The sequence below is a fragment of the Silurus meridionalis genome, chromosome 23, assembly GCF_014805685.1.
Source record: "Silurus meridionalis isolate SWU-2019-XX chromosome 23, ASM1480568v1, whole genome shotgun sequence".
Lineage (NCBI taxonomy): Eukaryota > Metazoa > Chordata > Actinopteri > Siluriformes > Siluridae > Silurus > Silurus meridionalis.
Genome location: NC_060906.1, coordinates 4,437,424 through 4,455,077, shown reverse-complemented (window position 1 = coordinate 4,455,077; position 17,654 = coordinate 4,437,424). Strand labels below are relative to the sequence as shown.

Here is a 17,654-nt window from a genome sequence, read left to right as displayed (position 1 = left end):
TATAACTGCTATACTTTACTCTGACCTCTGGTATAACTGCCATAACTTTAATTTACCTGACCTCTGGTATAACTGTTATTAATTTACTCTGACCTCTGGTATAACTGCTATTAATTCACTCTGACCTCTGGTATAACTGCTATTATTAATTTACTCTGACCTCTGGTATAACTGTTATTAATTTACTCTGACCTCTGGTATAACTGTTATTAATTTACTCTGACCTCTGGTATAACTGTTATTAATTTACTCTGACCTCTGGTATAACTGTTATTAATTTACTCTGACCTCTGGTATAACTGCAATTAATTCTTTATATTTTATTAACTGCTCTGGTATAATGAACATTTACTCTAGTATAACTATAATTGGTATTGAAATTTATGCTTTATAATATTTGTTACCCCTGGCGACTGTACTCTGATGGCATAAGGAACAAACCTTATTAACCAGACTCTGGGAACCCATTCTCATCTGGTATAACCAAATTAATTTATCAAATCAAATCAAATTTCCTGACACATAATAGATTAATTTCTGACCACCTGGTATAACTGCTATTAATGATTTCATGCTCTGTATAATGTGTAATCAGTCTGACCTGGTGGTCACTGATAATTACTCTGACCCAGGGTATAACTGCTATTAAAGCCAGACTCTGGTATAAAACGCTGACCTGGACTTATTAATTTCTGAGAGATAACTGCAGCTGATAATTCTCCGACCTCTGTCTTGTATGACCCTATTATTCTCTGGTCTGGTGACATGCTACAGCCAGATCCCCAGAAAGTTCTGTAATTTTCGGAAACTCTGTTAAATGACTTCTCAGATCTGTACTCACTATAATGTATAGTAATTTACACTGCGTTTTGAACCTTCTGATAACTCTGACCCGGGAAACTGACTGAATAACTGGAATGCCTCCACCTGTTCTTATTTTTCCTGACCTCTCAACCACCGATATGCAATGACACCAGAAGGAGTTAGCGACATCCAGCAATAACTGTCCCTGGTCATGTCTGATATTGAGCCACAGGTGCCTTTCTGTGACCTCAGGGCATCCTGGGCAAATGGCTATCTCTTAGTGGCTCTGACCAGATCTCTGAAGCTCATAACCTCTGGCAATATACACAGCAGGTCAGCCTGATATGCACACAGCCATGGTGTAAGCAGCAGCTTGACCTGCTGAAGCATAAACTTTACGGCGCAGATGTATTCTGCTTGTGGTAATGTCTCTTAAGAACAACTAGATTACAAGTATCTGACCCTGATAACCTCAACCATATTCTTTCCGCCCTGTAATACACAGTAGAAGTAATGAAGGACGCTGAGTAAGTTTTAACACATGTCTTGACACTCTTATGTTTGTAAAAAGTGAAGAACCGGCGGAGGTTGTGACATGAGCATAAAGTTATATCGAGCTTGGCCATGCGTTACAACCTCCAGCTCCTGGCTTATACTATCAACTGTCTTGCTCGTTCAGGAGAATTGTTCTCTGACCTCTCTACAGGTATTTAACCTGTCATTGGAGATCAGGCCCACCACAACAGTGTCGTAAGCAAACTGTATATATGAGTCCTGAGTCAATGTAGCAGTCTGTTGACATAAATTCCTGTCATGTATCCTCAGCTCCCGTTCTTACTCAATTTCATGGAACCACCAGGCGTTGATGAGAAACCGTAGCTGCACAGTGGCCTGAGAGAACACTATCCAGAGGCAGGCCTGGACAAAAGATCACTGAGAGGAGGGGCAGAACAGTGGCCACTCGACCTCAGGGCGTATATACACAACCTGCTATACAAAAGGCGGACACCACGAGTAAGTAACTGTGTAATATTTGTTATTTTAGTAGGAACTTTCCATGAAAGTGGTAGAACTGCATGGACAAATTTTCTCTGGCATCAACACAGCAATGATTGGTGTTTATCAGTATTCATGCAAAGGTTCCCAACACTGCATGAATACTGATAATCAATCAGATATCTATTTATATTTTCTGCATATAGAGATCTGATATTTCATAGAATACTTAACTGTCATATACTGTGGAGAGGGAGAGCTGGGAATCAGCAGTGGCTCTTGACCTCCACTTGCAAAAGAATCACAAATTGAGTTTGGGAATAAAAAACACGATTCTTTACATGCTTAATACTCACCTTTCATGCAGTTAAAATTTACCAACAGCCTTCTGTATGCCCATTCTCTGTAAACTAGAGATTCATTTAGATACAAACCTGGTGCTCAAACATGGTGAAAACTAATACTCAATGCTCATGGGTACTTTGGAGTTTGGTCATTTCTATCATGCTGTGCACTCATTGGTCCATAACACTTCATCACTGCACTCATTCATTCATCTGTTCTCTTCTGAATACATAATCATGAATACATGTCTGTACACACTGTGCAAGCACAGGATCTTTAACCTAAAGTTCATTTAGACTCTGGTGGAACAAACATGCAAAAACAAAGTTTGATGTTGGTGCTTTAAACTTTTTTGTGGCTGGTACATTTTAGGAATGTGTTTTAGTCCCAAACCTGGTCGTTCTTTCTTTACAGAGAATGCTGTAATCTAGGACATGGATTTAAGTAGAGTAAATTCTTCTTTTGTTTACACAACCACATTCTTTTGTGGATTTTTCTAAAGAGAAAAAGAACTGTTCATGAGACCGAGCCGCATTGTGGAGAGGAGCTTGTGTGCCCACATCAGACACTATATACCTGCGGCTCTTCTGTGCCTGTCTGTCATCAAGTTCAAACTTCAAGAGGCAAACATACAGAGTGGGAAGGAGCTGGTGAGCCCATAGCGGATGATACAGGACAGGCACATGCCTACTCCTGGCATGTCTTGTGTACCTCTCATAGGAAAAATATGTGCTTGGAAAAGAGAAAGATGAAGAAAAACCCACTTAATAAATCTTATGCATGGCCTAAATAAATCACTTCATGAGCACCAATATACCAATGAAACCCATTTGAGGTCTTAGAAATCTGAGCTCCAGAGGACCGCATCCGTTTGTCATGTCATGTACCACCATGGATTAGTGAAAGGGCGAAAGCTTTGATTCTGTTTTTATTCACTCGGTCTGCCCTTCTCCAAAACACTTAATGAACTTCATCACTTTGGTTTCATTTACTAGGTTCACCTTCTGCAAGTAAAGACTCTGTAACCTTAAGGAGGATAAATGTCAGCATTTATAGGCTCAGCAAAACCTTGGTGCTTCTTTCTGTACCGAATATAAACACCTGAACAAGAGGCAGATCTGCCGTGTGTGTAGGACCTGGTGTGCACATAGTGGCTGATATACAGGGTACACATGCCTTCTCCTGGTGTGTGTGTGACTGTCTATCAGCATGAACAAAAAAACACGAGGGAAATAGAAAAAAAAACTTAAACTCTATTGCAAAGAATAAGAAAGGAGTAGAAGGAGAGATAAGCAAAAACAGGGTAAGAGAAAAAGGAGTAGGAGGAGATAAGCAAAAACAGGGTAAGAGAAAGTAGGAAACAGGAGGAGATAAGCAAAAATAGGGTAAGGAAAGAAGGAGTAGGAGGAGAGATAAGCAAAAATAGGGTAAGGAAAGAAGGAGTAGGAGGAGAGGTAAGCAAAAATAGGCTAAGGAAAGAAGGAGTAGGAGGAGGTAAGCAAAAATACTAAGAATATACAAAATAGGCTAAGGGAAAGAAGGAGTAGGAGGAGATAAGCAAAAATAGGGTAAGAGAAAAAGGAGTAGGAGGAGATAAGCAAAAATAGGGTAAGAGAAAGTAGGAAACAGGAGGAGAGATAAGCAAAAATAGGGTAAGGAAAGAAGGGAGTAGGAGGTAAGCAAAAATAGGCTAAGGAAAGAAGGGAGTAGGAGGAGATAAGCAAAAATAGGGTAAGAGAACGAAGGGAGTAGGAGGGGAGGTAAGCAAAAATAGGGTAAGGGAATAAGGTAGAAGCAGGAGAAATGAGAAAAAAACGGTAAGGGAAAGAAGGGATTAGGAAGAGAGATAAGCAAAAACAGGGAAAGAGAAAGAAGGCAGAGAATGGCAATCAAAAGCCAGTCAGTGCACTGGTTCTGCCTCGGGTTCTGCCGCCCAGCGCGAATAATATATGTGTACTGTTCTAATCTATTGTGCCAAAAGCCAGGCAACGTGGCTTAGTGCACACAAACGCCCTGGTTCTGTCACCTTGTAAAGGATTTGGCCTTCATCTCTGCAGGCTGATAAAACATTACAAAGACTCATCCTCTGGAGCTCAGAGCAGCCACGGTGTTCATTTAGGTGCATGGGATCCCCTCCCACAATATCAAACATCCCATGCCCAGAAGAGAGCACCGTGGCTGCTATGAGCTCCAGGGGAATCTCCATAGGAGTTTGAAATTCCCCAACAAGGCAACAGAACCAGAGGGGGGAGGGTGCAGGGAAAGAGAAAGAAAAGCCATGAATCAGCTTCCTTTCTCTGGCTCAAACCTCCAGGCACATAGGCGTTTGAGTGCTTGGCCCCTTCGATCGCTACCGTCCCCCAATATCCCGACGACACATCAATTAAGAACCTAAAAAGTTGAACCTCCAGAACGCCTGCAAAAAGCCATCTGACGGCCTGGAACGTTGCAAGCCGACGCCCTGGTTCTGCCACGCCGTCACGGATTTGGACTTTGTCTCTCACGCCAGACACTTTGTCATATATCAAAGCAAACAGCCCTTTGGGGTGAATTGCATCATGGGAGATGGCATTACCCTTCTTGTGCAGAAGGGCATTATGGGTATCAAAGTGGGCGCGGTCATCAAAATACATGAAGGGGGCATGTGACATATCCACGGACTCAGCGTAGCATATGAAGTTGGACTGTGGGTAATATAATGACATCACGTGACGTCACGTCAGGCCACGCCCCCAACATTAGTCCAAATAAGCATGAAAAAAAAAACATGCTCAGAAATGGCCGTGTGATATGTCAAAGTACTTGGCACAGTAGGCGGAGTTGAACCCCGGCTGAATCGAATATGTCACGTGACGTCACAGGCCACGCCCACCGAGCAAACCTATTAGCTTACCGTGTCCCTAAACTCGTTTGGACCCGGACGTGTGACACATCAAACCGCTCGGCCTGGTCTGGGTAATATCCGGCGGAGTGCCATATCTACGCCGTGTGACGTCACATGACGTCAGATGGACGTGACACACAAAAAAACACAAAACGACAAAACTCCGGAGACACGGGCGTGTGACCTGTCTAAACACTCGGCAGGGCGAGGCGAGTTGGACGCTGGGTCATGTGATTACGCCATGTGACATCACTTGCCCCGCCCGCTGTCTGTCTTTACTCTGATCTCTGGTATAACTGTTATTAATTCACTCTGACCTCTGGTATAACTGCTATTAATTTACTTTGACCTCTGGTATAACTGTTATTAATTTACTCCGACCTCTGGTATAACTGCTATTAATAATTTTCTCTGATCTCTGGTATAACTGCTATTATTAATTTAATCTGATCTCCGGTATAACTGTTATTAATTTACTCTGACCTCTGGTATAACTGCTAATAATAATTTTCTTTGATCTCTGGTATAACTGTTATTAATTTACTCTGAACTCTGGTATAACTGCTATTAATAATTTACTCTGACCTCTGGTAAAACTGTTATTAATTCACTCTGACCTCTGGTATAACTGTTATTAATTTACCCTTATCTGTGGTATAACTACTATTAATTTACTCCGACCTCTGGTATAACTGTTATTAATTTACTCTGGTATAACTGTTATTAATTTACTCTGACCTCTGGTATAACTGCTATTAATAATTTACTCTGACCTCTGGTAAAACTGTTATTAATTTACTCTGACCTCTGGTATAACTGTTATTAATTTACTCTGATCTCTGGTATAACTGTTATTAATTCACTCTGACCTCTGGTATAACTGCTATTAATAATTTACTCTAACCTCTGGTATAACTACTATTAATTTACTCTGACCTCTGGTATAACTGTTATTAATTTACTCTGACCTCTGGTATAACTGTTATTAATTTACTCTGACCTCTGGTATAACTGCTATTATTAATTTACTCTGGTATAACTGCTATTAATAATTTACTCTGATCTCTGGTATAACTGCTATTAATTTACTCTGACCTCTGGTATAACTGTTATTAATTTACTCTGACCTCTGGTATAACTGTTATTAATTTACTCTGACCTCTGGTATAACTGTTATTAATTCACTCCGACCTCTGGTATAGCTGCTATTATTAATTTACTCTGACCTCTGGTATAACTGTTATTAATTTACTCTGATCTCTGGTATAACTGTTATTAATTTACTCTGACCTCTGGTATAACTGCTATTATTAATTTTCTCTGATCTCTGGTATAACTGTTATTAATTTACTCTGACCTCTGGTATAACTGTTATTAATTTACTCTGATCTCTTGTATAACTGTTATTAACTGAGGCATGTAAGGCCTGCATTTCTTTGAATGTTGTTGTGGGGTCTTTTGTGACCTCTTGGATGAGTCATCGCTGTGCTCTTGGGGTAATTTTGGTCAGCTGGCCACTCTTGGGAAGGTTCTCCAATGTTCCATGTTTTTGCTATTTGTGAATAATTTCTCTCACTGTGGTTCGCTGGAGTCCCAAAGCTTTAGAAATGGCTTTTTAACCTTTTCCAGACTGATAGATATCAATTACTTTCTCATTTGTTTCTGAATTTATTTGGCTCTTGGCATGATGTCTCGCTTTTGAGGAGCTTTTGGTCGACTTCACTTTATCAGGCAGGTCCTATTTAAGAGATTTCTTGATTGCTAACAGGTGTGGCAGTAATCAGGCCTGGGTGTGGGAGAGAAATTGAAGTATTACACACAGGGCCATGTTGTTTTGGGTTTTGTTTTTTCCGAAATAATAATAAAAAACATAAAAAAAAAAATTTCAAACTGCATGTCGTGTTAATTTGTGTATCGTTTACTAATATTTTAATTAGTTTGATGATCTGAAACATTAAAGTGTGACAAACATGCAAAAAAATAGGAAATCATGAAGGGGCAAACACTTTTTTACACCACTATATATATATATATATATATATATATATATATATATATATATATATATATATATATATATATATAATATATATATATATATATATATATATATATATATATATATATATATATATATATATATATATGATAAGAGGATGAGGAGAAACTAATTATAGAGCTACCAACAGGCCAATAGCAACACTGAAGGAACTACAGGAATTTCTGGGGGTGTTGACAGCTGTATTCTGTACAAGTCTGGGCTGTGGGGTAGGGGGCAAGAAGGAAGACGTTTTTTTTTTTTTTTTTACAAAGAACAATATGCAAGCCTGTCTGTCTCCTTCTTCTTCTTCTTCTTCTTTCAGCTGCTCCTATTAGTGGTCCCCACAGTGGATCATCTTTCAAACCAACCACCTGCACATCCATAAACCTTCTCCTTAGCCTTTCTTTTTCCCTCCTTAGCCTTCTCCAATATACCCCATGCTTTTACCAACATACATGACACACACACACACACACACACACACACACACACACACACACACACCAATATCTCAAAAACCCAAAGGTGATTAAGAGAGATCTCAAAGTGACCTACCTAGTAGCTCAACTCGTAGCCTAATCAAAAAAAGCCCCACACTGTGGCAGAGACATTAATGCCCCCGTGTTAGAGATCACACAGTATGTGCCTTATCTTCCTTTGTAGTTATTGTTGTTCCTGTCAGGATCATTGGGAACAGACTTTAGAGTCCAGACACATGTACTGTAAGTATCTCCTCAAAAGCACATGCTGTTACAGAACCTCACTGTGAACGAGTGTGTGAACGAGTGTGTTAGATCTCATTCAGCTAATGAACATGTAATCGTGTATCATTTCATCACGTGTGAATTTGTACGTTTGATTCTTTCGTGTGAAATGCTGCTTTTGTGTAAGTTACAGATGTTACATGTTTGTTTCACATGAAAATACAGTGAGCTGATATGTGAATAATGATGTGGCTGCATTCTGAACACTTGCTGCTTCTTGTTCCTGCTGGTAAAATGTGTGACGTATTTCTTGTTGTTTTTTAGATTCTTTATATGAGGTGTATGTTTCAACCACTTCCAAACCTTCACCATCGCCTAAAGATGAAATTACACAAAATTATTTCTCACATTTTTTAATCAGATTTTAAAACAATAACAACAAACATAAAAAAAAATAATAATAATAAACCCTGTGTCTCTGTTTGTATTACTCCCCATTCTACTGGACCCACTGCATGGAGTTTACTGGGTGGCACCTGGAACTTCAGATCCCGGAAGATGCACAGGCTAAAACTCAGACAGACAGACACGCACACACACACGCACAAACCCTCACCACCACCTATAGATCAAACCACATAAAGAAAATAATCTCCTTAAATGTTTAATCAGATTTAATAAGAATAACAAAAATACAAATAAACCCTGTGCCTCTTTCGCTTATATATACATCATTTTAAAATATTATTTGTACCTTTTGTGTGTTTGCATCTATTGTATTTTATTATATAACATATAACAGTGACTTGTGAATTATTCTGTTAACCTGCATCATCATTGAAAACAAAGATGACTATTGTCAAAGCTATTGGTTGGTCAAAATTAACACCATAAAGCAGAGGTCACCAACATGGTGCCCGCGGGCACCAGGTCACCTGCAAGGACCACATGAGTCGCCTGCGGTCTTTTTCTAAAAATAGCTGTTTTCTACTTTGTTAAATCATTGTTGATAATTATTGTGAGAGATCATTAAGATGATCAGTGTCTTCACATAGATCAGGGGAGTCAAACTCAGTGTCAAATCCGGCCCGACGTACAATTATATCCGTGAGATGATTTTATAAAGATCTATTATTATTATTATTATTATGAATGGCCTGGCGATATGTAGCTCTGATAACACAAACTACAGATCCCATAATGCAGCGCTACAGCTCCCTTACCGAACGCTAGACTACCTGAGAACATTCCAGCGTCAATCAAGTCGAGCTTCTGCTGATGTATTTAACTCTATTGTACAGTTATTGTGAAACAGCGCCTCACAGTGGTGAAGAGAAAAGTTGATTCTGAAAACAGAGCCATTCAAAACCGATGGGATTCTGAGTAGATGTTTACTGACACTGGCGGTAAACACGTGTGTCTTATTTGTGGAGCGAATGTGGCTGTAATTGAAGAATTGAATCTAAGACGCACTACGAGACAAAACATCAGGATAAGCTGAAAAACCTGAATGCAGAGCAGAAGATACAGAAAGTAGAAGAGTTAAAGAAGAATCTGACATTTCAGCAGAGCAAAATCACAAAGTGAAGCTGGTGTGAAAACAGAGGAGAAATCAGAGGAACATCAGCAGGTTATTTACTGAGGAGAGTTTCTTAAGAGATGCATGATGAAGCTGTGAGACGTCTGGTGTTTGACTGGAGATATTTTTATGGAGAGCAAAATATTTTAAGTTATTTAAAGTTTAAGATAATTTTTTATAAAATGGCATAAGAGCAAAGAAATCTGATTGTTTTGATTTGTTGTGATTTTAACATTTACTTAAAAGCACAATTTTATTGATTTGTTCAGGGTTTTTGCAGCATGTTCATATTTCTAACTTGTATAATTTTGACAGGAGATATTTTTATGGATTTATTTATTTAAAGTTTAAGTTTATTTATTCTGGAATAATATTCCTGTCTGTATTTATTCATATTTATGTTAAAAAAACATTGTTTTAGTGTGTTCAATAAATGTTAATCCTGTTCGGCCCACCACCTAAAGTGTGCTTTGAGTTTTGGCCCCTGTGCAATTGAGTTTGACCCTGACAGAGATAAATATCATTCATTATTAATAATAACATATAATTAAAGGTAAATTGAGCAAATTTGTTATTTCAGAATTGTGTATCAAACTGGTAGCCATTCACATTAGTCGGTGTCAAAAAGGTCGGTGACCCCTGTTCTAGTTGATTGCAAAAATGTAAAGAGACATCCACTAGATTTAGGGCTTAAGAATTTGTTTTTGTTGCCTGAGGGCAACGCTGTGCAGTAGAGGGTTAAAATAAACCATCCAGAAATCATTCACTACCAGATTCATCTTATTTATTGTGCTGAATCTTTGACTGGGTTTCATTCATTCTCCATCACACAGAACTGTGTCTATCAGCTCACACTTACACAACAGAGATCCCCAAACTCCCACCCACACTGCTCTTATAATATTCTTTCATTTCTCCTCAAGATACTCCACAGCATCCTGTTCTTAGGACACATCCATCCAGAACTGTACGAACCAGAGAAGATGGCGAGATTTCTAGGTGTACTATGGAAGCTTTCCCAGGGCCATTCAAATGTTCCTCTCAAAACACCTTTCTCCTACTTCCTGGAACTGGTCAGTGAAACAGAATCAGTTAGAATAATAAAATGACTTTTATTTCCCTCGATATTTCACTGATGTCTTTTCCCTCAGACCACAACATTGTACGGCTCAACCGATGCAGCTGCAGTGGTGCATAAGCAGATATTTCCTGTTCTATTCCATAATTGTCACAAATCAGGTAGTCAATATCCTCTGATTCCCACCGTCATGTGCATCTGTGAGAGTGGCAGGTGTGGATACTACGGAGTGTCTCTGTCCTGTGAAAGTCACATCGCCAACAAGATCATGACTGCTGTTTCCTGTCTTCATGTCTGCCATCCCAAAGTGGCCTCTGTTGTGATGTCAGTGTTTCCAGATGACTTTAGAGATCCAAAACGCATACAACTTCCGTGGTGTTAGCTGTAGAGTGTACAAATTGAAGAACCTGAGCGAGGTGAAACCACCACCATGTTTCACCTGCAATCAGCTGTTTTCTACCTGAACACACAAAAATAAAAATACTCCTGGTAACTGTGCTGAGACTGAAGCCAGAAGTAAATACTTGATTGCTACAAATAATATGGCCACAATTTCCAACAGCCACCAGTTACAACATTTAGTACAAACAATGACAGATTACTTTGATGGATTGATGACAGGATGAATGGAAAAAAGATCTGAGGAAAACAGAAGTCGCTACAGCATCAAACAAGTTTATGATGATGATACTATAAAAGCATTCAGTGTAAATTCACAGTGATCACAGTGTTCTAGTTTTTTGCTTATTTGTTTATTGTTAGTTGTTTGTTATTTATTTGTTATTTATTTGGTTATTTGTAAATACTTTTATTTCTTCGCTTTCTCTATACTTTTTCGCTGCTCCCATTAGGGGTGGCCACAGCAGGTCATCCATCTCCATACCCCCTGTCCTCTACAGCTGCCTCTTTCATACCAACTACCTGCATGTCTTCCATCACCACATCCATAAACCTCCTCCTTGGTCTTCCTCTTTTCCTCCTATCTGGTGTCTCCATCCTCAGCATTCTCCTACTGATATACCCCATGTCCCTCCTCTGAACATGTCCAAACCATCTCGATCTTACCTCCTTCACCTTGTCTCCAAAACGTCCTACATGCGCTGTTCCTCTAATAAACTCTTTTCTAATCCTGTCCATCGTCATCACTCCCAACGAACATCTCAACATCTTCAGCTCTGCTACCTCCATCTCCACCTCCTGTCTTTTACTCAATGCCACTGTCTCTAAACCATACACATGCCATCACCTTCCTGTCTCCAATCTCCTTCAGGTTGCATCTCCTACATAGAACATAGTCCACCTGTGTGCACCTTCCTCCACTCTTATACATCACTCTATGATCCTCCTTCTTCTTAAAATACGTGTTCACCGCTGCCATTTAGCAAAATCCATGCTTTTAACAAAATCCACCACCCTCTCCCCTTCCACATTCCTCTCCTTAAAGCCATGTTTTATGCTGGATGTCCTTCATAACACAATCCTCCACATTTATCCGGACTTGAGACCGACACTAAAAGTGAGCTGACTTGTGCAACACTAATGACTGTGTTCTCATTAAACACTGTAAACCCACACACACACACACACACACACACACACACACACACACACACACACTACACTTCCACTCTGTAAGTCTATAATGTATTAAAATACTAAAGTTATAATATTTCTGTGTGATTTATCAGAAGTATTTAGTGTGATTTTAAACATTAAGGGATCTCACTGACTCAAAATATCAAGTAAATAAAAAGATAATATTAATTATAAATAAGTGTTATTTATAATTGAATAATGCATAATTCTCCTTATTGTTCCTAATATTATGCTAAATGGTGTTCTGTATCACTAGATGATATTGTGTAAAAGGTTTGTGAAGATCGATGATCTCTGATCATGTAAAGGTTTTATATGAGATTGAAAATCAGGAAGCTCTTGAAGCTGGAATTAAACTTAGAAACACTGAAGTCCATCTCACCATGTCCTCAAAGCTTTGACCTCGATTGTACTCTTTGGTTCCTGGGAACTGGAGGCCATGTTCAAAGGTTCCTTAAGGTTGTTATTGGTGAGATGGAGCCTGTTACCTTCATTAGCAAACACTTTTCTATCCTCATACACCATCAGCACCAGTTCATCTTCGAGGGAGTCACAGGTGAACTCCTTAAAAACACCAATCACCTACACGTACATGTGATCTGGGAGGTAGAACTCCTGCCACTCCTCTAATATCTCAGGTTCATTTCTGTATGATGTTTCTGCCAAGGATCCGATGAGTGTGGGTGTGGATGAGTGTGTAATGGTCAGTGATATGAGCGTCATGGTCAGTGATTTGAGTGTGATGGTCAGTGATGAGTGTGTTATGGTCAGTGGTGAGTGTGATGGTCAGTGATGTGAGTGTGATGGTCAGTGATGTGAGTGTGATGATCAGTGTTAAGTGTGATGATCAGTGATGTGATTGTGATGGTCAAGGATGAGTGTGATGGTCAGTGATGTGAATGTAATGGTCAGTGATGAGTGTGATGGTCAGTGATGTGAGTGTGATGATCAGTGATTAGTGTGATGATCAGTGATGAGTGTGATGATCAGTGATGTGAATGTGACGGTCAATGATGAGTGTGATGGTCATGTGATGGTCAGTGATGAGTGTGATGATCAGTGATGTGAATGTGACGGTCAGTGATGAGTGTGATGGTCATGTGATGGCCAGTATTGTGAGTGTGATGGTCAGTGATGAGTGTGATGGTCAGCGATGTGAGTTTAATGGTCAGTGATGTGAGTGTGTTGATTAGTGATGTGAGTGTGATGGTCAGTGATGTGAGTGTGATGGTCAGTGATGTGAGTGTAATAGTCAGTGACGAGTGTGATAGTCAGTGATAAATGTGTGATGATCAGTGATGAGTGTGATGATCAGTGTATTTCCAGTAGATTAACACCTGAAAATACTGTCTGGAGCTGAAGAACCTACAGCTTCTTTTACTCCACATTCAGATTTCAAAGATTTCACTTTACATGTTTCTCCTTTTCTCTCTATTGTTTAGTGATGCGAGTGTGATGGTCAGTGATGAGTGTGATGGTCAGTGATGTGAGTGTGATGATCAGTGATGTGAATGAGATGGTCAGTGATGAGTGTGATGGTCAGTGATGTGAGTGTAATGGTCAGTGATGTGTGTAATGATCAGTGATTAGGGTGATGGTCAGTGATGTGAGTGTGATGGGCAGTGATGTGAGTGTAATGGTCAGTGATGTGAGTGTGTTGGTCAGTTATGAGTGTGTAATGGTCAGTGGTGAGTGTGATGGTCAGTGATGAGTGTGTAATGGTCCGTGATGTGAGTGAGATGGTCAGTGATGAGTGTGATGGTCAGTGATGTGAGCGTGATGATCAGTGATGTGAGCGTGATGGTCAGTGATTAGTGTGATGGTCAGTAATGTGAATGTGATAGTCAGTAATGTGAGTGTGATGATCAGTAATGAGTGTGATGATCAGTGACGTGATTGTGATGGTCAGTAATGGTCAGTGATGTGAATGTGATGGTCAGTAATGAGTGTGATGGTCAGTGATGTGAGTGTGATGATCAGTGATGTAATTGTGATGGTCAGTGATGAGTGTGATGGTCATGTGATGGTCATGTGATGGTCATGTGATGGTCAGCAATGTGAGTTTGAAGGTCAGTGATGTGTGTTGATCAGTGATGTGATTGTGATGGTCAGTAATGTGAGTTTAATGGTCAGTGATGATTGTGATGGTCGGTGATGAGTGTGTGATAATCAGTGATGTGTAAAGATCAGTAATGGGAGTGTGATAGTCATTGATGTGAGTGTGATGATTAGTGATGTGAATGAGATGGTCAGTGATGTGAGTGTGATGGGCAGTGATGTGAGTGTAATGATCAGTAATATGTGTAATGGTCAGTGATGTGAGTGTGTTGGTCAGTGATGAGTGTGTAATGGTCAGTGGTGAGTGTGATGGTCAGTGATGAGTGTGTAATGGTCCGTGATGTGAGTGTGATGGTCAGTGATGAGTGTGATGGTCAGTGATGTGAGCGTGATGATCAGTGATGTGAGCGTGATGGTCAGTGATTAGTGTGATGGTCAGTAATGTGAATGTGATAGTCAGCAATGTGAGTGTGATGATCAGTGATGAGTGTGATGATCAGTGATGTGATTGTGATGGTCAGTAATGGTCAGTGATGTGAATGTGATGGTCAGTGATGAGTGTGATGGTCAGTGATGAGAGTGTGATGATCAGTGATGTAATTGTGATGGTCAGTGAAGAGTGTGATGGTCACAAAGGAGAATTTCATACCGGATCGGTCGAGGCCCGGGTTAACAACGACCGCCACAGGTATCGTTAGCCGACAGGGTACCGGTGGAAATTGGGCTACTGTTGGCCGAAGGAGGAGAAGGAGAGGAGGAAGACGTCTACAGAGACGGCAGGAAAAGGAGCAGTGCAGGAGAGTGGAGGTTCGGGTTGGTACTTTAAATGTTGGTACAATGACGGGTAAAGGGAGAGAGATAGCTGATATGATGGAGAGGAGAAAGGTAGATATGCTGTGTGTTCAGGAGACCAAGTGGAAAGGGAGTAAGGCCAGGAACATTGGAGGTGGATTTAAACTGTTTTATCATGGTGTGGATGGGAAGAGAAATGGTGTAGGGTTGATTCTGAAGGAAAAGTACAGTAAGAGTGTAGTGGAGGTGAAGAGAGTTTCTGATAGGATGATGATCGTGAAGGTGGAAGTTGAAGGGATGATAAATGTCATCAGTGCCTATGCTCCACAAGTTGGCTGTGAGATGGAGGAAAAGGAAAGATTCTGGAGTGAATTAGATGACGTGGTAGATGGTGTACCTAGGAAAGAACGCTTGGTGATTGGGGCAGACTTTAATGGGCATGTAGGTGAAGGGAACAGAGGTGATGAGGAGGTGATGGGTAGGTATGGTTTTAAGGAGAGGAATGTGGAAGGGCAGATGGTGGTAGATTTTGCTAAAAGGATGGAAATGGCAGTGATGAACACGTATTTTAAGAAGGAGGAGGATCATAGGGTGACGTATAGGAGTGGAGGAAGGTGCACACAGGTGGACTATGTGCTATGCAGGAGATGCAACCTGAAGGAGATTGGAGACTGTAAGGTGTTGGCGGGGGACAGTGTAGCTAGACAGCATCGGATGATGGTCTGTAGGATGGTTTTGGAGGCGAAGAAGAAGAGGAGGAATGTAAGGATTGAAAGAAGAACAAGATGGTGGAAACTGAAGGAGGAAGAGTGTAGTGTGAGGTTCAGGGAAGAGGTCAGACAGGGGCTCGGTGGTGGTGAAGAGGTGCGGATGATTGGGGAACTACTGCAGGAGTGATGAACAGCTAGAAAAGTACTTGGTGTGACATCTGGAAATAGAAAGCAAGACAAGGAGACGTGGTGGTGGAATGAGGAAGTGCAGGAAAGCATTAGGGAAAGAGGTTGGCAAAACAGAAGTGGGATCGACAGAGTGATGAGAAAAGTAGGCAGGAGTACAAGGAGATGCGGCAGCAGGTAAAAGGGATGTGGCGAAAGCCAAGGAAAAGGCATATGAGGAGCTGTATAAGAGGTTGGACACTAAGGAAGGAGAAAAGGAGTTATACCGATTGGCCAGGCAGAGGGACCGAGCTGGGAAGGATGTACTGCAAGTTAGAGCAATAAAGGATGGAGAGGAAATGTGTTGACTAGTGAGGAGAGTGTGTTGAGAAGGTAGAGGAGTATTTTGAGCAGCTGATGAATGAGGAAAATCACAGAGAGAGAAGGTTGGAGGATGTGGAGTTGGTGAAGCAGGATGTAAATAGGATTAGTAAGGAGGAAGTGAGAGCAGCGATTAAGAGGATGAAGAATGGAAAGTTGGTTGGACCAGATGACATACCGGTAGAGGCGTGGAGATGTTTAGGAGAGATGGCAGTGGAGTTTTAACCAGATTGTTTAACAGGATTCTGGAAGGAGAGGATGCCTGAGGAATGGAGAAGGAGTGTGCTGGTACCGATCTTTAAGCATAAGGAGATGTGCAGACCTGCAGTAACTACAGAATTAAGTTGATCAGTCACACCATGAAGTTATGGGAAAGAGTAGTGGAAGCCAGGCTGAGAGAAGAGGTGACCATCTGTGAGCAACAGTATGGTTTCATGCCGAGGAAGAGCACCACAGATGCCTTATTTGCTTTGAGGATGTTGATGGAGAAGTATAGAGAAGGACAGAAGGAATTGCATTGTGTATTTGTGGATTTAGAGAAAGCATACGACAGAGTGCCAAGAGAGGAGTTGTGGTGTTGTATGAGGAAGTCAGGTGTGTCAGAGAAGTATGTAAGGGTGGTGCAGGACATGTATGAGGACAGTGTGACGGCAGTGAAGTGTGCAGTAGGTACGACAGACTGGTTCAGAGTGAAGGTTGGACTGCATCAAGGATCGGCCCTGAGCCCTTTCCTGTTTGCAGTGGTGATGGACAGGTTGACGGACGAGGTCAGACAGGAGTCTCCCTGGACTATGATGTTTGCAGATGATATTGTGATTTGTGGTGAGAGTAGAGAGCAGGTTGAGAAGAGCCTGGAGAGGTGGAGATATGCGCTGGAGAGAAGGGAATGAAAGTCAGTAGGAGTAAGACAGAGTACATGTGTGTGAATGAGAGGGAGGGCAGTGGAGTGATGCGGTTGCAGGGAGAAGAGGTGGAGAAGGTGGAGGAGTTCAGGTACCTGGGGTCAACGGTGCAAAGTAATGGAGAGTGTGTTAGAGAAGTAAAAAAAAGAGTGCAGGCAGGGTGGAGTGTGTGGAGAAGAGTGACAGGAGTGATTTGTGATAGTAGGGTATCTGCAAGAATGAAAGGAAAGTTTATAGGACTGTGGTGAGACCTGCGATGTTGTATGGATTAGAGACAGTGGCATTGAGTAAAAAGCAGGAGGCAGAGCTGGAGGTAGCAGAGCTGAAGATGTTAAGGTTTTCGTTGGGAGTGACGAGGATGGACAAGATTAGAAATGAGTTTATTAGAGGGACAGCACATGTAGGATGTTTTGGTGACAAGGTGAGGGAGGCGAGATTGAGATGGTTTGGACATGTGCAGAGAAGGGACATGAATTATATTGGTAGAAGAATGCTGAAGATGGAGCCACCAGGTAGGAGGAAAAGAGGAAGGCCAAGGAGGAGGTTCATGGATGTGGTGAGGGAAGACATGCAGGTATTTGGTGTGAAAGAGGCAGATGTAGAGGACAGGGTGGTATGG

The 17,654-nt window shown here is 41.1% G+C and overlaps 1 protein-coding gene across 1 annotated transcript in view; it reads left to right on the top strand.

The window, feature by feature from the left end:
• Window positions 1-17,654, top strand: part of LOC124377358 (NACHT, LRR and PYD domains-containing protein 12-like) — a 578,147-nt gene that overhangs the window by 452,249 nt on the left and 108,244 nt on the right.